The sequence below is a fragment of the Oryx dammah genome, unplaced genomic scaffold, assembly GCF_014754425.2.
Source record: "Oryx dammah isolate SB20612 unplaced genomic scaffold, SCBI_Odam_1.1 HiC_scaffold_10, whole genome shotgun sequence".
Lineage (NCBI taxonomy): Eukaryota > Metazoa > Chordata > Mammalia > Artiodactyla > Bovidae > Oryx > Oryx dammah.
Genome location: NW_024070194.1, coordinates 46539911 through 46565387, shown reverse-complemented (window position 1 = coordinate 46565387; position 25477 = coordinate 46539911). Strand labels below are relative to the sequence as shown.

Below are 25477 nucleotides of genomic sequence, written 5' to 3'. Positions count from 1 at the left end.
ATGCAGAAGACAAAAGACGCACGGGTTTGATCCCTAGGTTGGAAATGTCCCCTGGAGAAGGAAGTGGCAACCCACTCCAGTATTCTTGCCTGGAAAATTCCATGGACAGAGGAACCTGGTAGGCTATGCAGTTCATGGGGTTGCAAAGAGTCAGACATGACTGAGCTCTTTCTCTCTCTCTCTCTCTCTCTCACACACACACACACACACACACACACACATATTCTGACAGCAGCAATCATAACATAGAATTGATCAGAATTATTAAGGTTATTCCTTCTAAATAGAATTAAGTAATATGCAAGGAAATCTAGTCACTCAGTCTCATCTGTTCAATGAAGTCATCTAAATTAAAATTACAGTCCTCTTCATCATGTTGGGTTAAGTGTTAGTTGCTCTGCTGTTACTGCTGCTAAGTCGCTTCAGTCACGTCTGACTCTGTGCGACCCCAGAGATGGCAGCCCACCAGGCTCCCCCCTCCCTGGGATTCTCCAGGCAAGAACACTGGAGTGGGTTGCCATGTCCTTCTCCAATGCATGAAAGTGAAAAGTGAAAGTGAAGTCGCTCAGTCGTGTCCAACTCCTAGCGACCCCATGGACTGCAGCCTACCAGGCTCCTCCGACCATGGGATTTTCCAGGCAAGAGTACTGGAGTGGGATGCCATTCCAATGGTAATTTTCAGATATTGGATGGAGTAAGTTCCCATTGCAAACTGCCCTCCAGGTCTCTAGTCCTTGGATGGGTCTGCTCTCAGAGATATCAGGATAAGGGCTGTAGCTTCATGCCCAACTCCGTTCCTCTTCACTCGGTAGTTGAGCTTCTCCAAATGGGAGTGTCTGTGAACGTCTGTAGCATCTTCCAGAGGACGTCCTCGTAGAGCCTTTCCTAACTTGGATTCGAGTTTAATTTACCCTCCAAACCAAGCCTGTTAAATCTCCTTCTTCAGTGAAGAAGAGAGGAGTCACCTCTAAGAAGTATGCTTGATGAGGGGAAGGACAGGCAAGTCTTGAAATAAAATGTGTGAACCTCCCTGCTCTGTCGCTGGCATGCAGACAAGTTCCTATCCTGCTGTTTCTTTTCACAGCTCACAAGTGATCAGCTTCTAAATGGCTAGTACATGCTAATGACTACTCTCTGAGCCCCCCTGCCTCCCCAGTATGTAATTCATAAATTTACTCTGCTCCCTAAAACCTGAATGTTTCAACTTTATCTTATTAAACTGCCTGAAATCCCTCTTAATTATACACATCTGGTATAGCAAAAACATACTGGTGGAGAGAACTCTTTTCTATATTAGTGTGAATTAACCAGATTAGGTTTCCCTCCACTTGATGAAGGTGACTATCCCTGAAGCAGTGGAGATTTTGATGGAAAGAAGAAAGAAATTTATTTCGTAAACCAGACTCTTTGGGAGGAAATGTCCATTTGAATGGCCTGAAAAATGAGGGAACTAGGGATTTTGGTTACTGGGGAAAGACAAACAAAGCAGCAGAAAGTAAATCTGTGAGGACACAAGGCTAAATGCCATTTCCAAATTTTGTTCTTGGCTAACGATGACCCCAGGAGGTGGGGAGTGGGGGTGGTGGTGGAGATGTTCTTTTTCGCTGTCTTCCTGCATACATGTATACTTTGGAAATTAAGCTGGTGTTTTCCATAGTAAAACATAGGGATGCTCATGAGTTGACTAAACCATTGGATTAACCTGGGATTTAACTGTAATCTATATAGCATAGTTTCTTTGGAGAAATGGCAGTCTCCATTCTCAACCACTGACTTCACAGTGCACTTCTGGGACACAGTATGAGGTGTCCTTCAGACATTCACATCACATATCAAAAACACTCCAGGCTCACCAGAGCCCTGGGTTTTATGCTGGGCTGCTTGTCGAAAAAAGCATAGCTTAAATGAAGCAGAGGGAAAGATTTAAAGAACTGCCCTTGCCAGATCTTTTTGAACACTGAATGACGACTCTTGATTTGTTTCATCAATTTCAGGTGTTTGGGGGATAACTTAAAGAAAGCCTCATGGTTGCTGAGAGAAGGCTTTACTCTTAAGGATGGTGTGGGTTTCTGTGTCCATGCTATTTTCTCTCTGGAATTTTGTTGACCAGTAAGTCGACTTTGGATACTTTCATCTTCTTTTATTTCCCTTTTTATGCTTGTCACTTCCTTGTTTTTAGTGAAAGATTAAGCTCAGCCCTGTTGGATGATTCCAGACATTCTTTTCCTGGCATGCAAATGACTGTTGATGTGCTCCAGCAGAGAATAATAAAACCCTCTGTCACCAGCCCAGTTAGTGACATTTAAAGGATACTTGAAAGGTTATCCAATTTTTTTTTTCTGTCTTCTTTTACTACAATAATACCTCACCTATCAGATACCATCTGGAAATGAGGTTTTCCACCGAAGTGAAATTTCCAGATAGAAATTTCAGGACTGATTTTTTAAAAGATAGAATTTTCTGTTCCTCTGGACATGCAGGATGAGACACAGCCTGTGGATTGTGTCTCAGCATCCCCACGTCTTCCCTAAACTCTTCCTCCTGTTGCTTTTTATGTGCTTCCAGACTAAACTTGCTCCTGACACCTTTGAATAAAGAACAGTGTCTTTCTGATAACCTTTTTAAAAAGGGGTCTTTCCTAACTACTTACTCCAGAGCAGTAACCTTTGAAATGAGACTTATAGAAATTCTGACCTTTGGGGAGGCTTGGGATAGAATTATAAAAATTTAAGCATGATATTATGAACACTGTAGATGTTTAAATATTTATCAGTGATGATAATGGCAAAAAACATTCACTTGGATTATTTCTGAAGTAGCACATTAGCTTTGAGTTTTGAAAGTAAATTTTCTTCTTGCAAAATTTAAATGAAGCTGCTTAAGTGTTCCACGTAATTTAAAAGGCTGAGAGATTCGTGGCAGACAAAAATAGAGAAAGAGAACAAGCTTTGGCATAAGCAGTTTGGCATAAGCTCCTTCAGGGGTTAGTTTTTCATTCACTTTTCTTTGTTTGTTATTTGGTATTGTCGACTAAAAAAATACATAGTCACAACCTGAATGTAGAGTTGTTTTATTTGATGGGAATGTTTAGGACTCGAGCCCATTTCAGTAGCTCTGAGAAAACTGCTCCAAGGAGGCAGGAAGGATGTCAGACTATATACAAGTTTTCAACAAAGGGAACAGGCCATCTGAACATCAAAAATCAGGCATAAAGTTATGGAGCTTACTATGTATGCGAAGATGCAAGCCTCTGGGCTCACTGAATTCATTCCTTTCATATATGCACCTCATGTATCTGGATCAATCCTGTTTCCTTCTTTACCTTGCTTCTTTCATTTCCCCAGCCCCTTAGCAATCACTGTGGTGGCTGGCAGCATCCGCTAGATTGCAGTTTTGGGAGGCCTCATTCACATTTGAAGGCCAGAAATTACTGATGTCTGTGACATTTCTCATTTATTGATATGGCAGGAGATATTTTCATTTCACGGTATCATGTGAGAGCCTGAAAAAGTCTATGTGCAGATGTTAAGACTTAGCAACCCCATTCAACCACTTGGTTTACAAACAAATTGAAAATACATAGCAGCTTCATTCAGAAAATGTACACCTTTTTTAGGGCTGTGTTGGATCCTGACTATTTTTTTGTCCTTTTATATTGTTTTCTCCAAGTGGAGCCTTAGAATGATGGCAACATTGTTTTCAAATGTGTATGACTGTAGAGAGATGGCTTCCTGGAGTGCAGCTGCATGGTCTCTCTCCTTTTGTGCTGATGCTCACCGATTTGTGTATATTAAAAGCCCTCGAATGCCCTGAAATAGTATTTTATTCCTTTTTATTGTCCCCCTAGCACTTAATACAGTGTGTCTCACGTATTTGCTCTGGAACTCTTTTCTTAAGTGAATGAGTTAGTATTTTCATGATTTCGTACTTCTGCCTCTTAAATCACCAAAGACATTGTAATGTGCGTATGTACATGTCGATCTGTGTCTGTGAACATGACAAGGGAAAGAAAATGGTCCCAAATATATTTAAATGGGTTAAAAAAAAGAGGCAAACGCAGAGAAAGTTAAAACTGGTGGAAAAAACTAAACAGAATGAAGCGTAGAACTACGGGATGTTTAAGAGAATTGAAATAAAAACTTAGAAAGTATAAAATGAAACGAAACCAATTTTCAAGTTAAAAGAGTGACTTTCAGGAAAATGTAAGGATGATAAATGGAAAAGTTTAGCAGTTTAAAAAAATCCACTGAAGAATAAAAATGTGTAGCAGACAGGCAAATAGAAAAGGAACTTTTATGGATTTGACTTCATTAAGTAATGATATCTATTGTCTACTTATCTAGGTCGTCATGTGGGTGAGATTTAAGAAACACAGTACAGATTTAGATCCAATGATTTAAACTCTTCTGTCCCATTCACTGTCAGGGTTGACATGACTTCTTTGGCTTTTGAAGAATGACTGTTTCTAATCCTAAGGTGAAATTGGAGAAAGTCTATGCAGAAATTTTACATTTTCTCTGTCCTCCACATGTAAGAATATAGATCCCACACATTTTAACCTATTTTCCTGTTAAAAACAAGTTTCTCAGCGTTACCTTTTGCTTCTGTGGGGGTATCCTCCCTATATTTTGGCAGGACTGTCTCCTGGCATTCCATCTACAGTAATTGATTTTCTGACACTCTGTGCATTTCAGACGCTGCAGTGGTCAGTCACACCTGGTGTAGTTTCACAGAAGTGCTGGTTCATGTCACTGCATTTAATACTGTGTCAGTGTTTCCATTAAGAGACTCTTTTCATTCCCTAGGGCTTCTAAATAAGTCATAAAAACTCAAGCCAAACTCAAAGCTGGCATAAAAGGACCTTTTTCCCCCTTCTTCTGTGTATAAGGAATATAAGTGCTTAACTCCTGCTAATTCTAAATTTAGTCAGGTTTGTAAACTCTTTACACACTGACAAGACCAAATAAGATCTGTTGACACCTCTCCAGCCTGGGACTGAGAAAGATGTCAAAAGGTTTTTACTGTCTGTGAAAATAACAAGACATTCTGTTTAATGAACATGGAAGTGGTTTCTTTTTTTTCCTTTCTTTCTTTTTTGGTGAGTCACAGTTAGTTTTTCCCTTCTGCCTCCCGACTTTGTTTCTAAAATTAAACAGGTATTTTTCTATGTCAAAATTTGTCTTGTTGATGTAACAGAATTTTTACTCCGAATAAATACGTGTTTTCTTCTAGCCCAGAATTTGGGTACTTTTAAATTTTGTTCTTGTTTTCTATTAAACATTATATTATCTATAATTGTGGTTTTTGAGGAAGAAAAGTAATAATAATTTTGTTCACTTTGTTCAATTTTTTTCACATTTGAATTGTTCATAGTTTTCAGTTTAAATGAAGGATGGCATGTTTAAATGGCAGCTGTGTAATGAACCTTTCCTTTCTTCGTTACCCAATTTGTTTTATTTTCATCTTAATAAAGAGGAAAATTCAGCAGTGAACTTTAAAGAGTCTTCCAGTTCAATCCCTTAATTTGCAGATTAGGACATTGCTTTGGGTTCTACGCTGAGCACTGAAATGGTTGAGGTTTTGTATGCAGGTGGTTGCGTTGCTTGGAAATGTGATCCTTATCATTGGTACCGTAGGTCTATTGTTTTTGGCAATTTCAATTAATTGAATTTTATTTTTAAAATCGTGTCGTTAGTGTTGAACTTTTCAGAATTTAGGATAGATGGTTGTGCATTTTTAAAAAACTCATGTTTTTTGATAGCTTAGGTCTCTTATTGCTGCCTTCCTTTCCCTGATTCTTTTTTTTTTTTAATTTATTTATTTACGTTTGGCTGTATTGGGTCTTCGTGGCTGTGAGAGCTTTCTCGAGTTGTGGCAAGAGGGGCTGTTCTTCGTCGCAGTGCACAGGCTTTTCATTGCAGTGGGTTTTCTTCTGGAGCACAGGCTCTAGGCACACGGGCTTCAATCAGAAGCTTGTCTGTTTTAATAGCTGCAGTGGAAAGGTCTTCACACGTGTTGGTAGATGGTAGACTGTAATAGACATCTGGTACCTAGGGTTTATGCTGTGTTGCTCCGAGAAGAGAAATGGTTTGCAGATCTTTAGTGGTCCCTGCTGTGGGCAGAAGTCTCTTGGTGTGTCTGTGTGTGTGTGTGTCTGTGTGTGTGTGTGTCTGTGTGTAGCAGTCGTAGCAGTAGAATTAAACACAGTTTGGAAAACAAAGAGGCTTTTGAAAATGACCGGTGGTATCCTTCCTCTGCCATGGGTCTACCCTAAAGACGTCGCCTCATTACCTGAAAGTGGTCCGGAAAATGTGGGAGTGATACCAACAATCCAGTTGGAGAGTGGTTTGGGCAAGTTAGATTGGACTCAGCTTAGCAGTGACGTCACTCATTGGCTTCTCACAATGTTGAGTCTTTCTTCCCTCAGGCCAGTAGGATGCTGAAGTGCAAAGGTAACACCAAGGTGCTTCGGGGTCAGGTTCACTGGCAGCTTTCCCTCACGTCAGACACTCCACTACGTGAGTGTGAGAAAAGCTGAGTTGCAGTGTAGACATCACCAGGCCCCAGGTCTGGGCAGCACCTTGCTGTGTGGCCGGATGGTACTGTGAGTTTGTGTGGCGTCTTCCATAACCCCTGGGTTGCGATGGGGTGAGAGCAGCCTCTTGACCACTGACTTAGTGCTTCGATAGAGGGACCACGATGGACATCTTTGACAGAAAGACTGTGTTCCTTTTTGGGCACCGTATATGCACTGTTTTAAAATACGTTATTCTCTTCATTTAAATGAAGCTCAATCAAAAGCAGTCCTGCCTTTGATTGAGCTTCATTTAAATGAAGAGAATAACGTATTTTAAAACAGTGATGTTGAGAGGACTCATTTGGTGAGATAAAATTAAAATGGAAAAACAACGCAGATGAAAAGGAAACCTTTTTCAAGTGCTGGAAGTTGGAGACAGCCATTCATAAAGTGGAATTTCCAAGAAACAGCTGCTCTCAAGCTCCCACACCATTGCCCCTGCTTTTGAAATTGAGGACTGATGGTCCCTCGCTCAAGCCAGATGCAGATTACGATGGACAGAGCTCTCAGCATGGCAGAGACACTGCAAGGAAGAAGACCCTGTTCTGCCAAGACTGTCATTATGACACTAAAATGTACCCTTTTGCTGAGGCCAAAATTCAGAGTCGCTGCTTCCAGTTTCTGCACTGATTTAGAGAGCAGATGCGTAAAAAGCAGAGTGGTATTCGGGATCATTTGTCACATGGCTTTGGGGCAAGAGGGTGGCTGTTTGGCAAGAACAAGAATTCCTTAGATGTTACTGGGTCTTACATTTCTAAACGTAAACTCCCAACCAGAAGTTGCTTGATGCCAAGTGCCTTTGCTGTGATGTCTTCGCCCAGCACAGAGCTAAATGGCTGCTTGAGAACCACCAGCCTTCCTTGGTTTGCAGCCGAGGCCGAATGTTATCATTGTTTTGCATCTTCCTTAATCGTCTTGGTTGCATTTCGTCTCGCTGTATTTTTTCTTCCTTTTCTCCTCTCCGGGGCTGCTAAATCTCTCCAGCTGGATCAAGGGGTTTTTTCACAACTTTGTCAGTAGTGCAATTGGTTTTGTTGTGTTTTTTACTGTGTCTCCTGGGTTCCTTTACCTTTTCAGAAATTATGGCACCAACTCAGATTTACTCATGACCCATGGGACCTCCAGTTTATCTAACCTGTGTACTTTTTTCTTCCAGGAGGTTTTTTTTTTTTTTTTTTTTCTTTTCTTAAAACGTGCTTTTAAAAGTATAAACGTAAATCATCTGGACTAGTCATTCTCAACTATCTTGAAAGGTGTTTGAGTTCTATTTCATGGTTACTGTGATTGAAGCAGTAAAACTTTTAGTTTATAGTTAGAATAACTTTTCTCTCATTAGGAAAATATAAAAAAAGCTCAACTTTATGATTTCATGACATATTACCAGCCCCCAAATACCATTCCTAATCCCCATCCCCCTACACACACTCGGTGAAACGCTAATAGGAAACTCAGAGAAGCAGAAAGGTAAATGATCTGTGTTTGACCTCACTCTCTCTGGTGCTTTAATTAAAATGATAGTATAAAGCTCTGGGTCGACGCCCAGTGGAAGCATGACCAGTTCAATGTATATTTTACTATAGTTAAATATCTGCTGCTTCATCTGTGGTTTGGAAAATGACTTTACTATGCCCCAAATTTCTCTCCAGCCTCCCTTCTTACCCGACCTGAAATCACCCACTTGTAGATTTAGCCACAGGAAGTTATGGCATTGCCTTAGACATCAGGCTCTCCATATTCACCCAGAACTGCTAGCAATTGATAATGTGCTCCAAAGGCCTTGGGTCCTTTAGCCATAAAATGAGGGCTTATGACAAGATAATCCATAAGAACCTTTTTGTTGTTGTTTAGTCTCTCAGTCGTGTCTGCCTCTTTGCGGTCCCATGGACTATAGCCTGCCAGGCTCCTCTGTCCATGGGATTTCCCCAGCAAGAATATTGGAGTGGGTTGCCATTTCCTTCTCCAGGGAATTACCTTATTACCCTTGATCACCTGAGATCCTGTGACATTTTTAGGGAGAGAAGGGGGCCCACAGTTTACTGAAAGTCATAGTTAAATACAGACCGTATTATCTCTGTTAGAAACAGAACCTAGGCTCTGAGCAACAAGAGGAATATCTCCCAGGAGTATTAGGGAGCCTAGTAGGGGTCAGTGCACTGGTGGCAGGTAGACTATCTGCCCAGGTGCTAGGCCGGGAGGTAGGCGAGGGACCCTTGTTAAATCTGTAGGGGTTCTATCTGTGTCATTTTAGGAAGACTCTCCTAATTTTATAAAAGTTTTTTTCCACAGTTACTTGTACTGCATGTATTATTTTATTTGTACACTTATATGCTCATAATTAGGCTTCCTTGGGGGCTCAGTCAGTAAATAATCTGCCTGCAATGCAGGAGACCCAGGTTTGAAGATCCCCTGGAGAGGGGAATGGCAACCCACTCCAGTATTCTTGCCTGGATAATTTCTTGGACTGAGGAGCCTGGTGGGCTACAGTCCATGGAGTCGCAAAGAGTCAGGACTGAGCAACTAACACTTTCACTTTTATGCTCATGCTGCTGCTGCTGCTAAGTCACTTCAGTCATGTCCGACTCTGTGTGACCCCATAGACAGCAGCCCACCAGGCTCCCCTGTCCCTGGGATTCTCCAGGCAAGAACACCGGAGTGGGTTGCCATTTCCTTCTCCAATGCAAGAAAGTGAAAAGTGAAAGTGAAGTCGCTCAGTCGTGTCTGACCCTCAGCGACCCCATGGACTGTAGCCTTCCAGGCTCCTCCATCCATGGGATTTTCCAGGCAAGAGTACTGGAGTGGGGTGCCATTGCTTTCTCCGTTTATGCTCATAATGAAACCTAAAGTGTTTTTATAAATGGTATGAGCTAAAGATCTGATTTTCCCCCCCATTAATAGCCAGTTGTCCTAGCACAACATCCTGAGTGCATCCACTGCTCCTCATTGATTTGCAGTGCTTCCCTTATGTGTGTGTGCTTCTAGGCTGTACTGAATACCGTCAGACCTAAACGCTGCTCCTCTGTCAGTAGCACACTGCTTTCACGACTGTTGACTTTCACGTGTTGACGTCTGGCAGGCTGTGTCTACTTTATGTTCACTTTTTTCAAAGTATTCTCATCTAGATTATTGAATATACTTTTCTAGTTGGACTTTGGAAGAAGTTTGACAAGTTCTGCTTAAAAAATCCCTTTGGAAATTAGGATAGCCCAGAATTTAATATCTTTATTATGTCAGGTCTTCCCACTCAGGCATATGGTTTATTTCTCTATTACGAGCATCTTTCATGATGCTCAACACGTTTTTGTAGTTTTCCTTTACATAGGGTCTGCATATTTCTCATTAAGTTAATTATAGGATCTTTTGTTGCTCTTATTGTTTCTATTGTGAATGACTTGTCCATTACATTTTATAATAGTCCTCACTAGATATCCTAAAAATCTGTTGGATTTTGTATATTGTTCTTATATCCAGTTGAATTGTCAAGACACACAAATATATGTAACCTTCAGAGAGTAACAGTTTCAGGTATTTATTCCCTCCCCTCTTTCCCTTTCTTCCATCCTCCAGGTATTGCATCACACTGACCAAGTTTTCTAAAACAGTGTTGAGTAATAGCAGTGATGACAGACACTTAAGGGAATTTTCCTTATATTTTACCTTTAAGTATAATTTTCACAGCAAGCTTCTGATAGGATCACTTTGTCGTGTTAAGGGATTCTCTTTCCATTCCTAGATTATTTGATAAGGAATCCCCTGCCCAAAACACACATGTGACTGGTTGCTCCTTTTATCAAATGCTTTTCCACATTTTTTAAGAGCATCATCTAGTTGTCCTCCTTTAATCCATTTAAGTTTCTTAGTGTTCGGCTGGCCCTGAATTCTTAGGAAAAGTTCTGTTCCATCAAGATATATTGTTCTTTTAAAGAGATTTCTGGATTTAGTTGATTAGCATTTTACTTAGTAATTTTATATCAAAATTCTCAAGTGAGGTTTGTCTGTAATTTTCTCTTTTTCTAATGCTCTCCTTGAACAGTTTTGAGGTTAGAGTCACACTGATGTTGTGGAATGAGCTGGAAAGTATTTCATCTTTTTCCACTCCAGAAAAGTTAAAATGAAGCATGGATTAACTCTTTCTGGTACCTTGAAGGTTTGAGGGAATTCACCCGTGAAATGATCTTGGCCTGGTGTTCCTTAGTCCTCTCCTTTTCCTCTCACATTTTTCATCTTTCTTCTTTATTTTATCAACAGTTTCCTCAACTTTTTCTTCCCAGTCACCAACATAACCTTCAACTTTGTCACTTCCATTCTATTAATCAACCTATTGCAGTTCTCATTGTAGTATCTCATTTTTGTTTTCCAAGAACATTTTTTCTTATTACACCTTCTTCACAGCAGCCATGATCCCACCTTGATCAGAAGTTGCCAGGGTCTCTGCTCTGCATGTCTATATAGCCTTCATGCCAGGCACCCTCTTTACAGAGGTGTTCTACTTTGTGTAAGGACTTCCCTGATGCCTCAGTAGGTAAAGAATCCGCTTGCAATGCAGGAGATACAGGAAACGTGGATTCGATCCCTAGGTCGGGAAGATCCCCTGGAGAAGGAAATGGCAACCCACTCCAGTATTCTTGCCTGGGAAATTCCATGGACAGAGGAACCTGGTGGGCTACCGGCCATGGGGTCATGAAAGAATTGACACGACTGAGTGACTAAACAACAATTACCTTGTGTAAAGAACATTTGCAGAAGCTGTGTCCTGGGCCAGATTAACCAGATGCGCACCCCCCACCCCCTGACCCTGACTCAGGAAGGCAGCATGGCTTAGCTCTTCCCTTAACTGTCCTTTGACTGGTAACCCTCAGGAGTCCTGACCGGCTTACTCTATGACTTGGAATATCTTCTATACCCTGCTGGGAGCAGCAGCTCCTGCTCCGCCACGGTCTTGCCCTCCACATGGTTTGAGTTGTGGTTCTGTTTGAATTTCCCCACCCACTAGATGCCACATGCATTTCATCTTCCATGAATTTCTCAACTCTTCTGATTTGGCGATGGTACCCTTTATTGTTTTTGAGGACTGCTAGGCATTCATTTGGTTTTAAATTTATAGTCTGTGATTTTAATGGGGTTTTGAGAGAGAAGTAAATCAAGCTTAGTCAGTATACCATCTTAAAGGGAACTCTAGTACAGACTTCCAGTAAATGATTTTATCATAAGAGATGTTTCCTTTGTTTCTGTTTTACTGGGAATTTGCATACATTCAGAATTAGGCATCAGTTCTGAAAATCAAAGGAAATTGTGTGCAGAGAGGAATGTGGGAACTCCTGGAAAATTCCTGATGGATTTCTTGTACAAAAACATGACATGTTATGATGGGTAAGACTCTCCATCGACTATAGTGTTTGAAATAAAGCACTAAATACAATGTAGTTTTTTAAAAAGGGCCTCTAATTATAACACTATGATATAGTGGTACTTGACAGTCATGCACCTAATAAATACTGCCCTTTTGAAATGTGATTAGAATCCAAATCGATACTATTTTACTCTGAAGTCTCTGAAGTGAAGCTTGTGGCAGGACATGCTAGAACTAACTTTTCTTTTTTATCCTTCCAGTGGAAAACTTAAGTTCTTTGTTTGAGTGAGTACTGTTGGGAATTTTTAAGTAAAAACAGGAAGCTAAGAATTCCATTCATTTTTGCCAATCTTTCCTTCTAGCAAAGTATCAATGGAGCATTAAATTTGCTTTATATTATTTTTCCCCTCTCATACTTGGATTACTTTAATGATTTTTAGCTAGTGGTACAAATGTATTTAATTAAAATTATTTATCAAAATAAAGTAATGACATGGGAAGTGAAGTGAAGTGAAGTTGCTCAGTCGTGTCCGACTCTGCGACCTCATGGACTGTAGCCCACCAGGCTCCTCCGTCCATGGGATCCTCCAGGCAAGAATACTGGAGTGGGTTGCCATTTTCTTCTCCGGGGATCTCCCTGACCCAGGGATTGAACCCAGGTCTCCCGAATTGCAGGCAGACGCTTTAACCTCTGAGCTACCAGGGAAGCCCCTAAAAATACATTAATAAAGTACATATTGAAATGTAAATGTTCAAGTTATTTGAATAATGTCTAAATATCTAGTCTTTCCTCTAACATCTTTCTTTTTTCTCTTATTTCTTCTTACATCTTTCCTTCCTTCCTCCTGCCATCTCCCTATATCCCCGCTTCTGTCTCTTTTTCTCTCTGTTTTAACAGTGAAGTCCCTTGTCTTTGCTCAGGGCTTTGCTGTCCAGATTCTTTGCTGGTTTGTTCAACTGTGGCTCAGCTGATGGATATTTCACCATTTTTCTGTCTCTGGGCAGCGGTAGACTGACCGCAGAATACTTTTCTCTGAGGTTTCTTTCTTCCCTTAGGGATATGCTTGATTGTCCAGCTGTCAGCACGTGGACACTGTGCTGATTAAACACTAATGAGTTCAAAATGGGCCGCTGTTCCCAATATCATTCCAAGAACAGCACCGTCTCTTGCTAGAATGTCTAACGTTCCCAGAGTCCCTTGCTCATGATGTGTTTGGTGTCTGTTTTCCTGGGGGAAGAGGAGTTCTTTCCCTGAACGATGTACTAATGCTTAGGCACATCCACAGAAGCACTAGAATCCTCCCAGTGAGGATGAGGTCGAGAGCACCAGGTGGTATCACCGGTTGATCTTGCCATTGGGCAGCAGCATAAACAGGAAATATCCAAGGGACATCATGTCTCTTCTCAGGGTTTTTCCTGGAATATAGGGATTTGAAGGGTTTTCTCTTCAATGACCCTGCACACCCTCTGCGAGAGATGCTACATGAGCAGGTACAGATCCAAGCAATTATTTTTAGAAAGTGTTAAGTGAGGCCCCTGAAACTAAGACAGACAGAGAAATGTCAGAAGACTAGCCTGAGATCACAGCACATCCATTGGCAGAAATGGCAGCTTCTGTGTCCTGGTTAGGGATGGAGTGTGCTGGTTTTTAATTAAATAACCATCACAGGTTCAAAAGTGATGTGGTTGTAAATCATATGCTTATATTTTGGTTTTCTATTGATGCTTAACAAGCTTAGCAACTTAAAACAAATATTATTATAAATGTATTATATAATATTATCATATATTATTTCAGTGGACAGTCTGGTGCAGCATGGCTGAATGCTCTGCTCAGAGTCTCACTAGGCTGACATCAAGGTTTTGATCATACTGGGTTCTTACCTGGTGGCTCTGGGGAAGAACCTACTCACAAGCTGTTTAGGCAGCTGGCAGAATTCATCTCCTTATGGCTGTAGGACTGAGGTCCTGCCCCCTCACCTCTCAGCCTCTAGAAGCCTCACCGTTCCTTCTCTCCAGTCCCTGTATTTTCAGACCAGCAACAGTATGCCCAATCCTCCAAAAGCTTCAGTTGCTCTGCCTCAGCTCTGTGGCCCCAGCCAGGAAAAAGCTCTGTGTTTAAGGGGCTTGTGTGATTACATTGAGCCCACCCTTCATTTAAGGTCAGCTGATGGGTAATCTTAGTTCTGTCTGAAGAGTCACTTTTAGTGAATAACATAGCACATTCACAGATGTGACACTAGAGGGGAAAGTTATAGGGGGCAGAATTCTGCTTATCCCAGCAGAGATCACATAGCAGGGGGATTTGGATGAAGTTTTGCCTCTTCAACCTCAAATGTTTAGACAACGAGCGTCATTGTTAGTGTGATCCGTTAATTATAAAGTGTAAGAAAGATACTGCTGTAAATGCTTTGGGTATGGATAATCTGTAAACTGAGTAATCAAATCTTATCTAAGTAAATTAGTTAAAATTTACATAATTATTTACATATAAGCACAAAGAAACACACATATGTATTCTCTTTATACCTTCAGTTAGTCTTGCTTCCCTGAAGGGTATGTACCTCTTATCTATAACATACAGGCAGGCATCAGACAACTGACAAGGTGTGTCTAAGGCTGATGGCTAGAGAGTTCCCTGTGGTCTGCACTTACTGACAATAGCTGCTGCAGTTTACTGAGCACTCACTCTGCGCCTGCATTGTGCTCCACCTACACGTGTTACTTTAGTCCCTGCAGTGATTCTATGATACATGTGTTGCAATCCTTATTTTGAGGTTGAGAGAACACAAAACTCGCTATTGTTAAGTCATTCAGTCTTGTCTGACTCTGCGACCCCACTCCAGGCTTCCCTTTCCTTCACCATCTCCCGTAGCTTGCTCAAACTCATGCCCATTGAGTCGGTGATGACGTCCAACCATCTCATCCTCTGTCGCTCCCTTCTCCTCTTGCCCTCAATCTTCCCAGCATCGGAGTCTTTTCCAGTGAGTCAGCTCTTAGAATCAGATGGCCAAAGTATTGGAGCTTTAGCTTCAGCATCAGTCCTTCCAATGAATATTCAAGGTTGGTTCCCTTTAGAATGGACTGGTTGGATCTCCTTGCAGTCCAAGGGACTCTCAAGAGTCTTTTCCAAGATCACAGTTTGGAAAGCCTCAATTCTTTGGCACTCAGCCTTCTTTATGGTCCAACTCTCACATCCTTACATGACTACTGGAAACACCATGCCTGGAGCTACGGAGTCGAAAAACAATCACAAAACAAGGTTGGTGGGGTAGAGGGAGAGGTTACCTTGGAAGGAGCAGAGCATCAGTTGAGAAAATAAGCGGACTGCAATCAGATTCCTTCCTGTAGCATCCCTAGTGGCCCAAGAGAGCCGAGGGCATGAACTGGGAAGCCCTTGCCTGGAACCTGGGGTCTAAGCATTTACTTACTGCTCCTGCTGGTGCACTTGACTTAAAGCTTCTATTTTAGGTCACTCTGTATCAATCTACAGAATATAATGAACTTGTGCCTTGAATTTTTAGATAGACACATTCTAAAAATATTAGATTTAAATTAAATCAGATTTTAAGGCCAGCACAGACACTTGGTATTTTAAAACAATCCAGCAGTGAATCCTTTTGTTTTATGAATGTAACTCAACTTCTGTGTTTTATAAACTTAGGTTCTACTAGGGTTTTCTTAAATTTAAAGTTAGACAATACTATCAACTGCCTTTTATTAGTTCTGTCATTGTTTCAGCAGCAGTGCCTGTTAAAATATTGCATCCTGGTCATAAAATACATCTGAAATCACTGGAAAATATAATACTGAGTAGATGAACTGTGACTATCATAGTTTAAAAACCACAAAAATGTTGTCTTTGTGTGTGAGTGTGTGCTCTCAGTTCTTGATCTTCCTATATTAATAAAGATTGTTACCTTAGGAGAACTAATTTCAATTGCTTTCTCCAAAACTGGGACTCCATAGCATTCCTTAAAAAAAAAAAAACCTTTCACTTTTAATCTATAATTAAAACCAAAGTTTTCTTTTAATTTTAAAAGCTTGTCCTTGAACTAAAATAACATGGAACATTTTAAAACATGGCTCCAAGTTACTGTAGATACATTTTATTTAAACCACAGAGACTGCAGTTAGATTTCTCAGTGCCAGACAGACTACAAATTATAACTGTAGCGGAAGTGACTATGAATTTCTGAATGTTGTAGTACCAGCAAGGCTGGTTGTTATTTTGGAGCCGTTCTTCCCTTTGGGCTCCGCTCATGAATGACTTAATCCCTATGTAAGATCAAATGTCATGCTTATTGCCATGCATAGAAAAAAACAGCGAAGCTTCCTTTGCGATTGCACAAATTCGGCATGCACCCACAGAGGAGCAAACAAAGCAGTAGGGAGGAAGAGTCACAAACAGAACTTGTACAGCGAGGCTAGAACACGGTGAAACTCCAACAGTCGGATGAATGATAAAAATATCCTTTAAAGTCGAATGCCTTTATTTATTATGGCAAGAAGAGGGGGATAATGTCCATGATTGAATTGTAAAAATATTTTCACTAAGGTCATTTTTGTACTTACTATTCTGGTATTTGGTTAGCAAATCTAATGCCAGATTAGATCTAATAATATATTGTGTTGCTCTGTGTACTGTAGAAAGTGCACAGACATCTGTCATTTTATTGGATCCTCATTACAACTCTGTGAGGTAAAAGTGAGGATAATTATTTGGCTGGGAGGGAGGGAGGTGGGCCTGCTGGGGCCCAGCTACCTAATGGCAGAGCCAGAAAGAGGACTTGAGTCTTTCGCTTCTCCTTCAGACTCTTTCCACTCGATTTTACGGTGTTTTCCATCCTGGTTAAGTGTACTCAGATTTTTAAAAAAAATCATTTATAGAGTTGACCTCTCCAAAACAGTGATTCTTAACTTATTTGGAGCTGTTCCTTCTTTTGTACATGGACTGCTTTGAAACTGGTTAAAAAGCTTTGGATCCTTCTCCAAAGAAAAGCACAAGCACGTCCCCAGCCTGCACTTCTCTGCAACCAGGGACAGCAACAGAGCTGACTCTGATTTAGGTCCAAAAAGGACACGGTTCCTGCTGTGGAAGAGCAGACCCTTCTGAAGGTTTCTGACGATGCCTGAGGGTTCTATCTTCAAAGCGTGTCAGAAACGTTTACTTTCCACAGTGCGTTCAGTCCGTGGTCATTCTGCCCTCCCACACCTGTGGTCCCTGCTCTATATCACGTTGATTCTGATGTGCAATGTGGTCCTGTCCTCAGATTCTAGATTCTGCCCCCACCGCCCAGCTCCCCACCTCCAGAAGGCATGTGCGTGCCCTGGACTGTGTGGAGAATTTGGAGAGCTCGGCTGATAGAGAATCTGCCTGCAATGCAGGAAACCCCAGTTCGATTCCTGGGTCAGAAAGATCCCCTGGAGAAGGAATAAGCTACCCACTCCAGTATTCTCGGGCTTCTCTGGTGGCTCAGATGGTAAAGAATCCACCTGCAATGAAGGAGACGTGGGTTCGACCCCTGGGTTGGGAAGATCCCCTGGAGGAGGGCATGGCAACCCACTCTAGTACTGTTGCCTGGAGAATCTCCATGGACAGAGGAGCCTGGCAGGCTACAGTCTAAGGGGTCGCAAGGAGTCAAACACGATTGAGTGACTGAGCATACCAGAGCACAGGAGGGCCTTACATTAGGGTGGTTCACCCCACTTCTTACAGAGCACTGCTTTCCTTGTTTCTAAGCTCTCCTTAGCCACTACAAGTGGAACTCAACTCTGCCTTCTCTGGCCCAGCGGGTCCCTGGCAGCACAGCATCTCTCAGACTCATGCCTCCCCCTTCCATCTTTTCTTGCTCACCACCTAACTCCCATGTGGCTCCAAAGTCTCCAGGTTCTTTCCACATAGTCTAGCTCTTTCTTGCTTGTGTAATCTAGTTCTTTCTTGCCTTAGCTACAAAACTTCGTCCCAGGCCTGCTGTGTGTACTCAGCCCCTCCCCAGGCACTAAGCAAATCAGAGGGACTTATAGTTCATACCTGTCACCTTCCTGCTAAGACATTTGTGAGATGAAATGGCAATTAATTTTCTTATTCTGTGGTGGTGGTTGTTCAGTTGCTAAGTTGTGTCCGACTCTTTGTGACCCCATGGACTGCACCACACCAGGCTTCCCTGTCCTCCAGTATCTCCCAGAGTTTGCTCAAGTTCATGTCCATTGAGTCTGTGATGCTATCTAACCATCTCACTCTCTATCACCGCCTTCTCCATTTGCCTTCTTCTGTTATACCTGTTCATTATTTCAGGGGTCTCAGAGATTTCCTAAAACCCCACTAGGACTGGAATACTATTTGGATATAGCTCTAGGGTTTCTGGTCTGCTTGGGGTTGTGTGAGTTCAGGACTTAGCTGGGGCTCCTCTTTGGGGTAGACTTAGTGATCAGATGCAGAGCACCCTCATGCCCAGTGCAGGGTCCTCTTCAGTTGGGAGACTTGGTGTAGAGGCCGTCCCTGGACTTGGGTCCCCTGCTTGTGGACTACCTCATTCCACTCAGCTGGCCAGACTAGAAACTGAGGATTGGTATCGAAACTTCTGGGGAAAAAAGAAGACAAGTCAATTAATCCAACAAAAGCCACTGGGACTCATGCTTGTATTCTTTAAAGAGAAAATGATACATGTATTATTAGGAGAAGTGAAGAACATGACATAGAAATAGAAATTTCTTTTTTTCATTTGATTTAAATCTGAAGCTGTGTTATTCCGAGAGATGAATTCTCTTTGGCAATGACGAGGTCCCCTCCTGGGTCTGTGACTTCAGAGGACTGCTTCCTGTAGTCTTCCTCTGTGTCAGGGTGTCCCAGCCTGTGCAGCTTTGTTCTTACTGTGACTCTGCAGTCCCAAAAGGTTTTTGTCTGACTTGAAAGCAGTGATATGATTGGGCTGGAATTTGTCATATTTCTGAAGGAAACTCCAGGATCATGACGTGACTTGGTGAATTCAGGTGTTAAGAAACTGACAGAGCTCTGGGGCTGGGGTGAGCCCAGAGATGTTGTTATACCTACTGCTGTTGCTAAGTTGCATTGCAGAGGTAGAAATTCTAAACTTGGACACTGTGCCCTATCCATGCCTCCTCCTTCCAGCAGTGGGGCACCACTCTCTGATAGATTGGAGGAAGGCTGGGAGGAAGCAGGATCGGGATGTTAAACCAAAGAAGCGACTTCAGACACATTTTGTCTTGTCTCACTGGCTAACCATGATTCAACTGGCCTCTGCGAGTCCTTCCTGCCTCTGTAGAAAGAATCAGCCAGGATCAAAAATCACTAGGTTCACCTCTTTATTTTAACCAAGGACCACTTGGGACAATTTATTTATAAATTTCTCTCCTGGCAAGGAAGGGATATCGTAATATTTGACTGTGTATCAAATAAATATATCACTAAAGACTTAGAGAATCTGATTTTAAGAAAGAACCATCCAGGTCAATGATATTCAGTATAAATATGATTGCATGCCAGGTATAAGAAATAACGATGTCAGAGACGGAAAGATAAAGGAAACAGTGAGTAATAGGAAAGAAAATCTGGAGGAGAAAGATCCGAGAAAACTTCATAGTGATGTAGAGAAAAGGACATTTGGAAAGGTGATTGGATTAAAAAGGAGAGAGCTGGAGGGAGAAGAGAAAGTCAGAACCTAACAGGGGGGGTGGGTCAAATTCTGCCTGCTAAGAATCAGAGGATCCTTAAATACCAGGAGTTACTGGCAAGTTCGGGCTTCCCCAGTGGCTCAGCAGTAAAGAATCTGCCTGCCAGTGCAGAAGACGTGGGTTGGATTCCTAGGTTGGGAAGATCTCCTGGAGAAGGAAATGGCTACCCATTCCAGTATTCTTGCCTGGGAAATCCCCTGGGTAGAGAAGCCTGATGGGCCTCAGCCCATGGCGTCACAAAAGAGTCAGACATGACTTAGCTACTCAACAACAGCAACAATAGGCAAATTAGGCCTGAAAGGGCCCTTGAAGAGGTTTGTGGATCTCATCTAGAGGAGCACTGCTGAGTCTTTACACTGGTATTCTTTACTTACCAAGTACTGAGGGATTTAGTTTAAGTCTTTATAAGTTTGTCCAGTCTTCTCCCAGGGGCCCATGAGCAAGATGGGCCTTTAAGGGAAGGCATCTTTAAGGGAAAAACAGTGTGCTGAAGCGCATTGAGTCAGCACCCTCAGCAAACAGCTCCTTTTCAGGCCAATACCAAGACCAAGAGAGACTGGGAAGAAGAAATCTGGTCTTTGTGGCCAAAGTCGTGAATCCTTTCTACTGAGCCAGAGATTTTTTTCCCCAGTGGTCACGTATAGATGTAAGAGTTGGACTGTAAAGAAAGCTGAGCACTGAAGAATTGATGCTTTTGAACTGTCGTGTTGAAGACTCCTGAGAGTCCCTTGGACAGCAAGGAGATCCAACCAGTCAATTCTAAAGGAAATCACTCCTGAATATTCATTGGAAGAGCTGAAGCTGAAGTTCCAATATTTTGGCCACCTGATGCAAAGAACTGGCTCATTGGAAAAGACCCTGATGCTGGGGAAGATTGAAGGCAGGAAGAGAAGGGGAAGACAGAGGATGAGATGGTTGGATGGCATCACCGACTCGATGGACATGAATTTGAGCAAGCTCCGGGAGTTGGTGACGGACAGGAAAGCCTGGCGTGCTGCAGTACATGGGGTCGAAAAGAGTTGGTCACGACTGAGCGACTGAACTGACTAAGCCAGAGATTAAGAACAGGAAGCAGAATATATGGTGACCAAGCCAGCCCTAACTTATCTTACCCGTTTCATTGCAGGGCAGCTCTGGGAATCTCTGCTTTCACAGGAAGTCTATAGCAAACTGTGGACATTTCTGTACTTTTGAAGAGTCCTCAGAATTCACTCTGTCACTATGAGATTTAATGAATAGCTCACATTTGCATTCTACAGAGTCTCTTAGAACTGTGCTGTTTGTATGCTAGCTACTGGCCACGTGAGGTGACAGCCCTTGAAATGTGACCAGTTCAAAGTGATACATGTTAGCATGGATAGGGGGAGGGAGGAAACATGGGAAATATCTCATGGATAATTTTTATATTGTTTCCATGTTGAAATGATAATATTTTGGCTGTATTGAGTTGAAGAAAATATTTTACTAAAACTATGTTTTCATTTTCCTTTTCCTTTTTTCAGCATGTCTACCAGACAATTTAAAATTGCTTCTGAGGTTTGCGTGTGTGCTGTCGTCTGATTGTGCTCTCATCTCATGTGATTCTCTCGGACAGCAGTGCCTTAGTGGTGCAGGGGGGCGGGAGACTAGCGGGTGGAAGGTGCAGAGATGATCTTAAGGAAGCTCTGCTGTCTTCAGGGTCCTTCATGCATGTGGCCTCGAACCACAGCCATCTATCAGTTAGTTCACCTTTGTCTCACTATTGTCACCAGATCTCAGAAATCAGTGTGAAGAACAGAACTACGTTGCTGCCCTCCTTAGATTCTGACTTCCCTACAATATAGAGGCTGTCTCATTCACCTCCAGCTCCCAACATAATCTGGTGTATGGTTGGTTTTCTGTGTGCATTCAAGAAATACAGAAATACATAGCTGAACGGTGCACAAAAATAATATAGGCTCTGTAGGTTCAGGTATATTAGCGAAGACCTTGTGATGGTCAGTGAACTAAATTGGGGAGAAAGCATGTGGAATTGGGAGCAAAGCTCCTTCTACAACACGTGTTAAATATTCAATGGTGGGCATCCGTGTTCCGGTCTCTCCAGCCAACATGTCTTCGAATTGGTTGGTGTACATGCTGTACCAGCTGTTAACTTCTTTAATAGTCTATGGTTGGAAGTATTTCTTAAGCTTTAAAAAAATTTCTTTAAATCAGTGAGGAGAGGTAATAGTTTCCCTCTTCAGGGATAAAATGTAGGAAAACGTTATTTTAAAAAATTTATAAAGGCTGGCATCATCCACTTTCCGTTTTTTTTTTTTTAACTTTTTATTTTGTATTGAGGTATAGCTGATTAACAAAAGCATTGTGATAGTTTCAAGTGAACAGCGACAGGACTCATCCATACATATACATGTATCTATTCTCCCCCAAACTCCCCTCCCATCCAGGCTGCCACATAACATTGAGCAGAGTTCCATGTATGGCACAATAGCACTTTCTCATTTTTTTTAAGGGCACAAATTTGCCACTGGTTTAACCTGCTCACTTCTGATAGAATAATACAGATCCCAGTGTAATTTAACCTGTACCCATGTGACATGAGTCACTGTGATTTCAAACAAAATTTTTTAAAAAATAGGATATAAGCTTCCACTTAGAAAAACACGTTTGTTTGTTTGTTTTCTTTAAATTAATCTCCCTTGAAAAATAAGTGAATTAACTAGAGGAATATTTAGCATAGGGCAAGAAGAAAGTTCTATTTTTCTTGTTTTGAAATTCAAAACTTAAGATATTTTTGCAGATATAGCCCCTATTTAATGCTACTGGTTGCCAAATGTTGCAGCAGTAATTGTCAGAGAGGGTAGAGAAACACTGGTGTGGAAGCAGGGGGAGCTTCCACAACCATGAGATTGGCATGGTTGAATTTTTGTGCTTATTTTACATCTCTTTATGTGTGTTGGCTTCCTGTCTCCTGATCCCCAGTACCACAGCCTCTGGCGTGGTGTGAGTGGCATTGATATATATACACCCACCATGTGTAAAACAGATGGCTAGTGGGAGGCTGCTGTGTAACACAGGGAGCCTAACCAGCCAGCCAGTATTCTGTGATAACCTAGGTTGGGGGCGGGGAGTGGTGGGACAGAGGCTCAAGAGGGAGGGGAGATATATATATAGTTGTTATTCAATGGCTAAGTCATGTCCGACTTTTTTCGACCCCATGGACGTCAGGCTTCTCCGTCCTCCACTATCTCCCAGAGTTTATTCAAATTCATGTCCAGGTGCCAAAGTATTGGAATTTCAGCTTCAGCAACAGTCTGTTTATTCTGTGTATATATTCATAATCTTTTTGCTATCGACCCTCCATTGATAATGTTTTATTAACTTGAAAAGCACTTTATGGAACAGGGAGATAAGCCTAGGATGTTTGTGAGTAACAGTTATTTTGTTCCAATTAGTTATATATGCTTTGATTTTCCTTTCAGTTTTCCCTATGTAGTCTTTGAAACAAAATGTAATTACATGTATTGATCTTGCTTTGTATGGCTGCTAGATTTTATGTAATAGAACACCCTCACTTCAAAACCTTAAAGGGAGTGCCTCAGGTTTTCTTCTGGTGTTTCTATGAGTCTCAATTTGTATCTCAAATATTTTATTTCATTGGAATGTATCTTAGCTTGAGAAATGGTATAATACAGTGTAGAGAAAATGTCCAACTTAATTTTTTTCCATAGAGCTACCTAGTTATTCTAATATTGCTTATTGATCAATTTCTCCTCCTTCCCTGTTTGGAAATACTACATTTTAAGCTAAGTCTATCTTATCTTTCTATCTCCTATGGATTTTTTTTTTTCCTGTGCTCCCATCACACACTGTCTTAACTGCTGAGGCTGTAGAATATGTTTAACACCTCATTCTCTCCCAGTCTTCTTTTTTCATAGCTTTTAAAGCTATTGTTGCTGGTTTATTTTTCAATATTAACTTTAGGATCAACTTGTCTCTCAAAAAAAAAAATGTCTTCTGAATTGCAGGGGGATTCTTTACCACTGAGAACCTCCCTGCCCTGATTGCGTGCGTACGTTCTAAGTCACTTCAGTTGAGTCCTCCTAGGTCTTGAACATTTCTTGTTAAATTTAGTCCTAGACATGTTATCTTTTTGTTGTCATGTTGTTGTAATCAGGGTCCTTTTTCCCACAACTTTTTAACTGTTGTTTTTACATAAGCAATGTGTAAAATAATATTGTACTCTGCCACCACCATGAACTTGCTTATCAGTTTTGGTAGTTTTTTCAGTTGACTTTCTTACATTTTCCAGTAATATAATTCTATTATTTTCAAATAGTAATGATTCTACCTCCTTTCTAAAATTTTGCCATGAAGTTTTTCTCTGGCTTCTTGCCTAGATTGTACCTCCAGCTCCGTGTTAAGTAACAGTAACGATGGGGCACGTTCTTGTCTTGTTTCTGACCTTGCTGACCATACTGCTAGTGTTTTCCCATCACTTGTGATGCTGGCTTTTGGGCTTCAGTGACTGTCCTTTCAGATTATGGTTTTAGACTTTAAAGATCTGGGTTCAGATTTTCTTCTCTACCAGTAATTATGAATAACTAAGAAACATCTGGTAAATCATATAACTTTTTTGATTTATGTCAGTATCTTTAAAATGAGGGAAAGAAAGATCCCAGTGTCTCAAAGTTATTGATGATAACTGTGAAAGCCCTTGATGAGCTGTGTGTGTAAACATGCCTTGTGACTCCGGTTTTCTCCTGCATGAATGTTGCCCTACTGTAGGACTGCCTTCCCCTCTGAGCTGTTTTGTAATTCCATTCACAGCACAGTTCCTACACATACTCCAAGGCTGGAAAGAAAAAGTGCTGTTTGAATGATGAGCGAATTCCTTTGCTGACATTTAACCAAAATGTCTTCCAAACCTGAAGCTTTTTGGAAGGCTAAGAAAATGTTGGTCACCTTCTTGTAAAAAAAGTGAAATAAAAAATGTTTATGTACCTCAGCACTTCCTGACTGAGTTGGATGTGAGTGAGTGCACTGAGGTGGTGTTATTTTGTGGGGTTTCAGTTCTGGGAAAAACGAAACCAAAAAATATAGGAAATTTTTCAAGATTTTTGGTTGTGGAAGCTTTCCTTTTTTTTTTTTCTTTTTTTCCTACTTCAGTTAGCATTGAGAGGGCCATATAAATTTTATTCAACGACAGATCTTCTGCAGGCTGATTCCGGCCAGTGACCCGTAACTAAATTTTACCTCTCTGTGAAATTCTTTTGCATTTTAGATAATGAACCGAGTGTCTGGAGATAGATTGGCTGTTCAAACATCGCACTGCTCTCTGTAGCCTTGCTCTCGTGTACAGTATCTGGCATGTGTAGGGGTTTGTATTCCTTTTCCAAGATGAGTTTCCGTATTAGTTTCTGTGCAGTTATGTCTTCGTCCAATTTGATAAAATTTGCCAATTGACTTTTCCTTTGTAAGAAACCACCCACAAGTAGCTTCGTTCTTCACTGAAAGGGTATCAGCTGTTCCTTCCCTCCGTGCTTGACATGTATAATGTGTGGTTGTTGGCATGTCTTGCACGTTCTCAGAGAATCTCGTGGACAGAGGAGCCTGAGAGGCTGCAGTCCATACGATCGCACAGAGTCGGACACGACTGAAGCGACTTAGCACGTGTGCACACATGTTCTCCAACTCCGCTTACCTTCCTTTTTTTAGACGGCTCTCAGGGCACCTAGATACTGAGGTGGAAAGTTCCTTTTTCAAGCATGAGCAGCTTTCCTCACCTGGCTTGCTGGTATCTCTGTGGCTCTGGAGAGGGCTCTGGTTTTGTCACGTGGCCGGGCTTCGGAAGTCAGCTGCATACTTCCTCATTTTCC

The 25477-nt window shown here is 41.6% G+C and overlaps 1 protein-coding gene across 2 annotated transcripts in view; it reads left to right on the top strand.

Moving 5' to 3' along the window:
* The window catches only part of MKX (mohawk homeobox), a 68705-nt gene that overhangs the window by 17326 nt on the left and 25902 nt on the right, over window positions 1-25477 (top strand). The window lies entirely within an intron of this gene.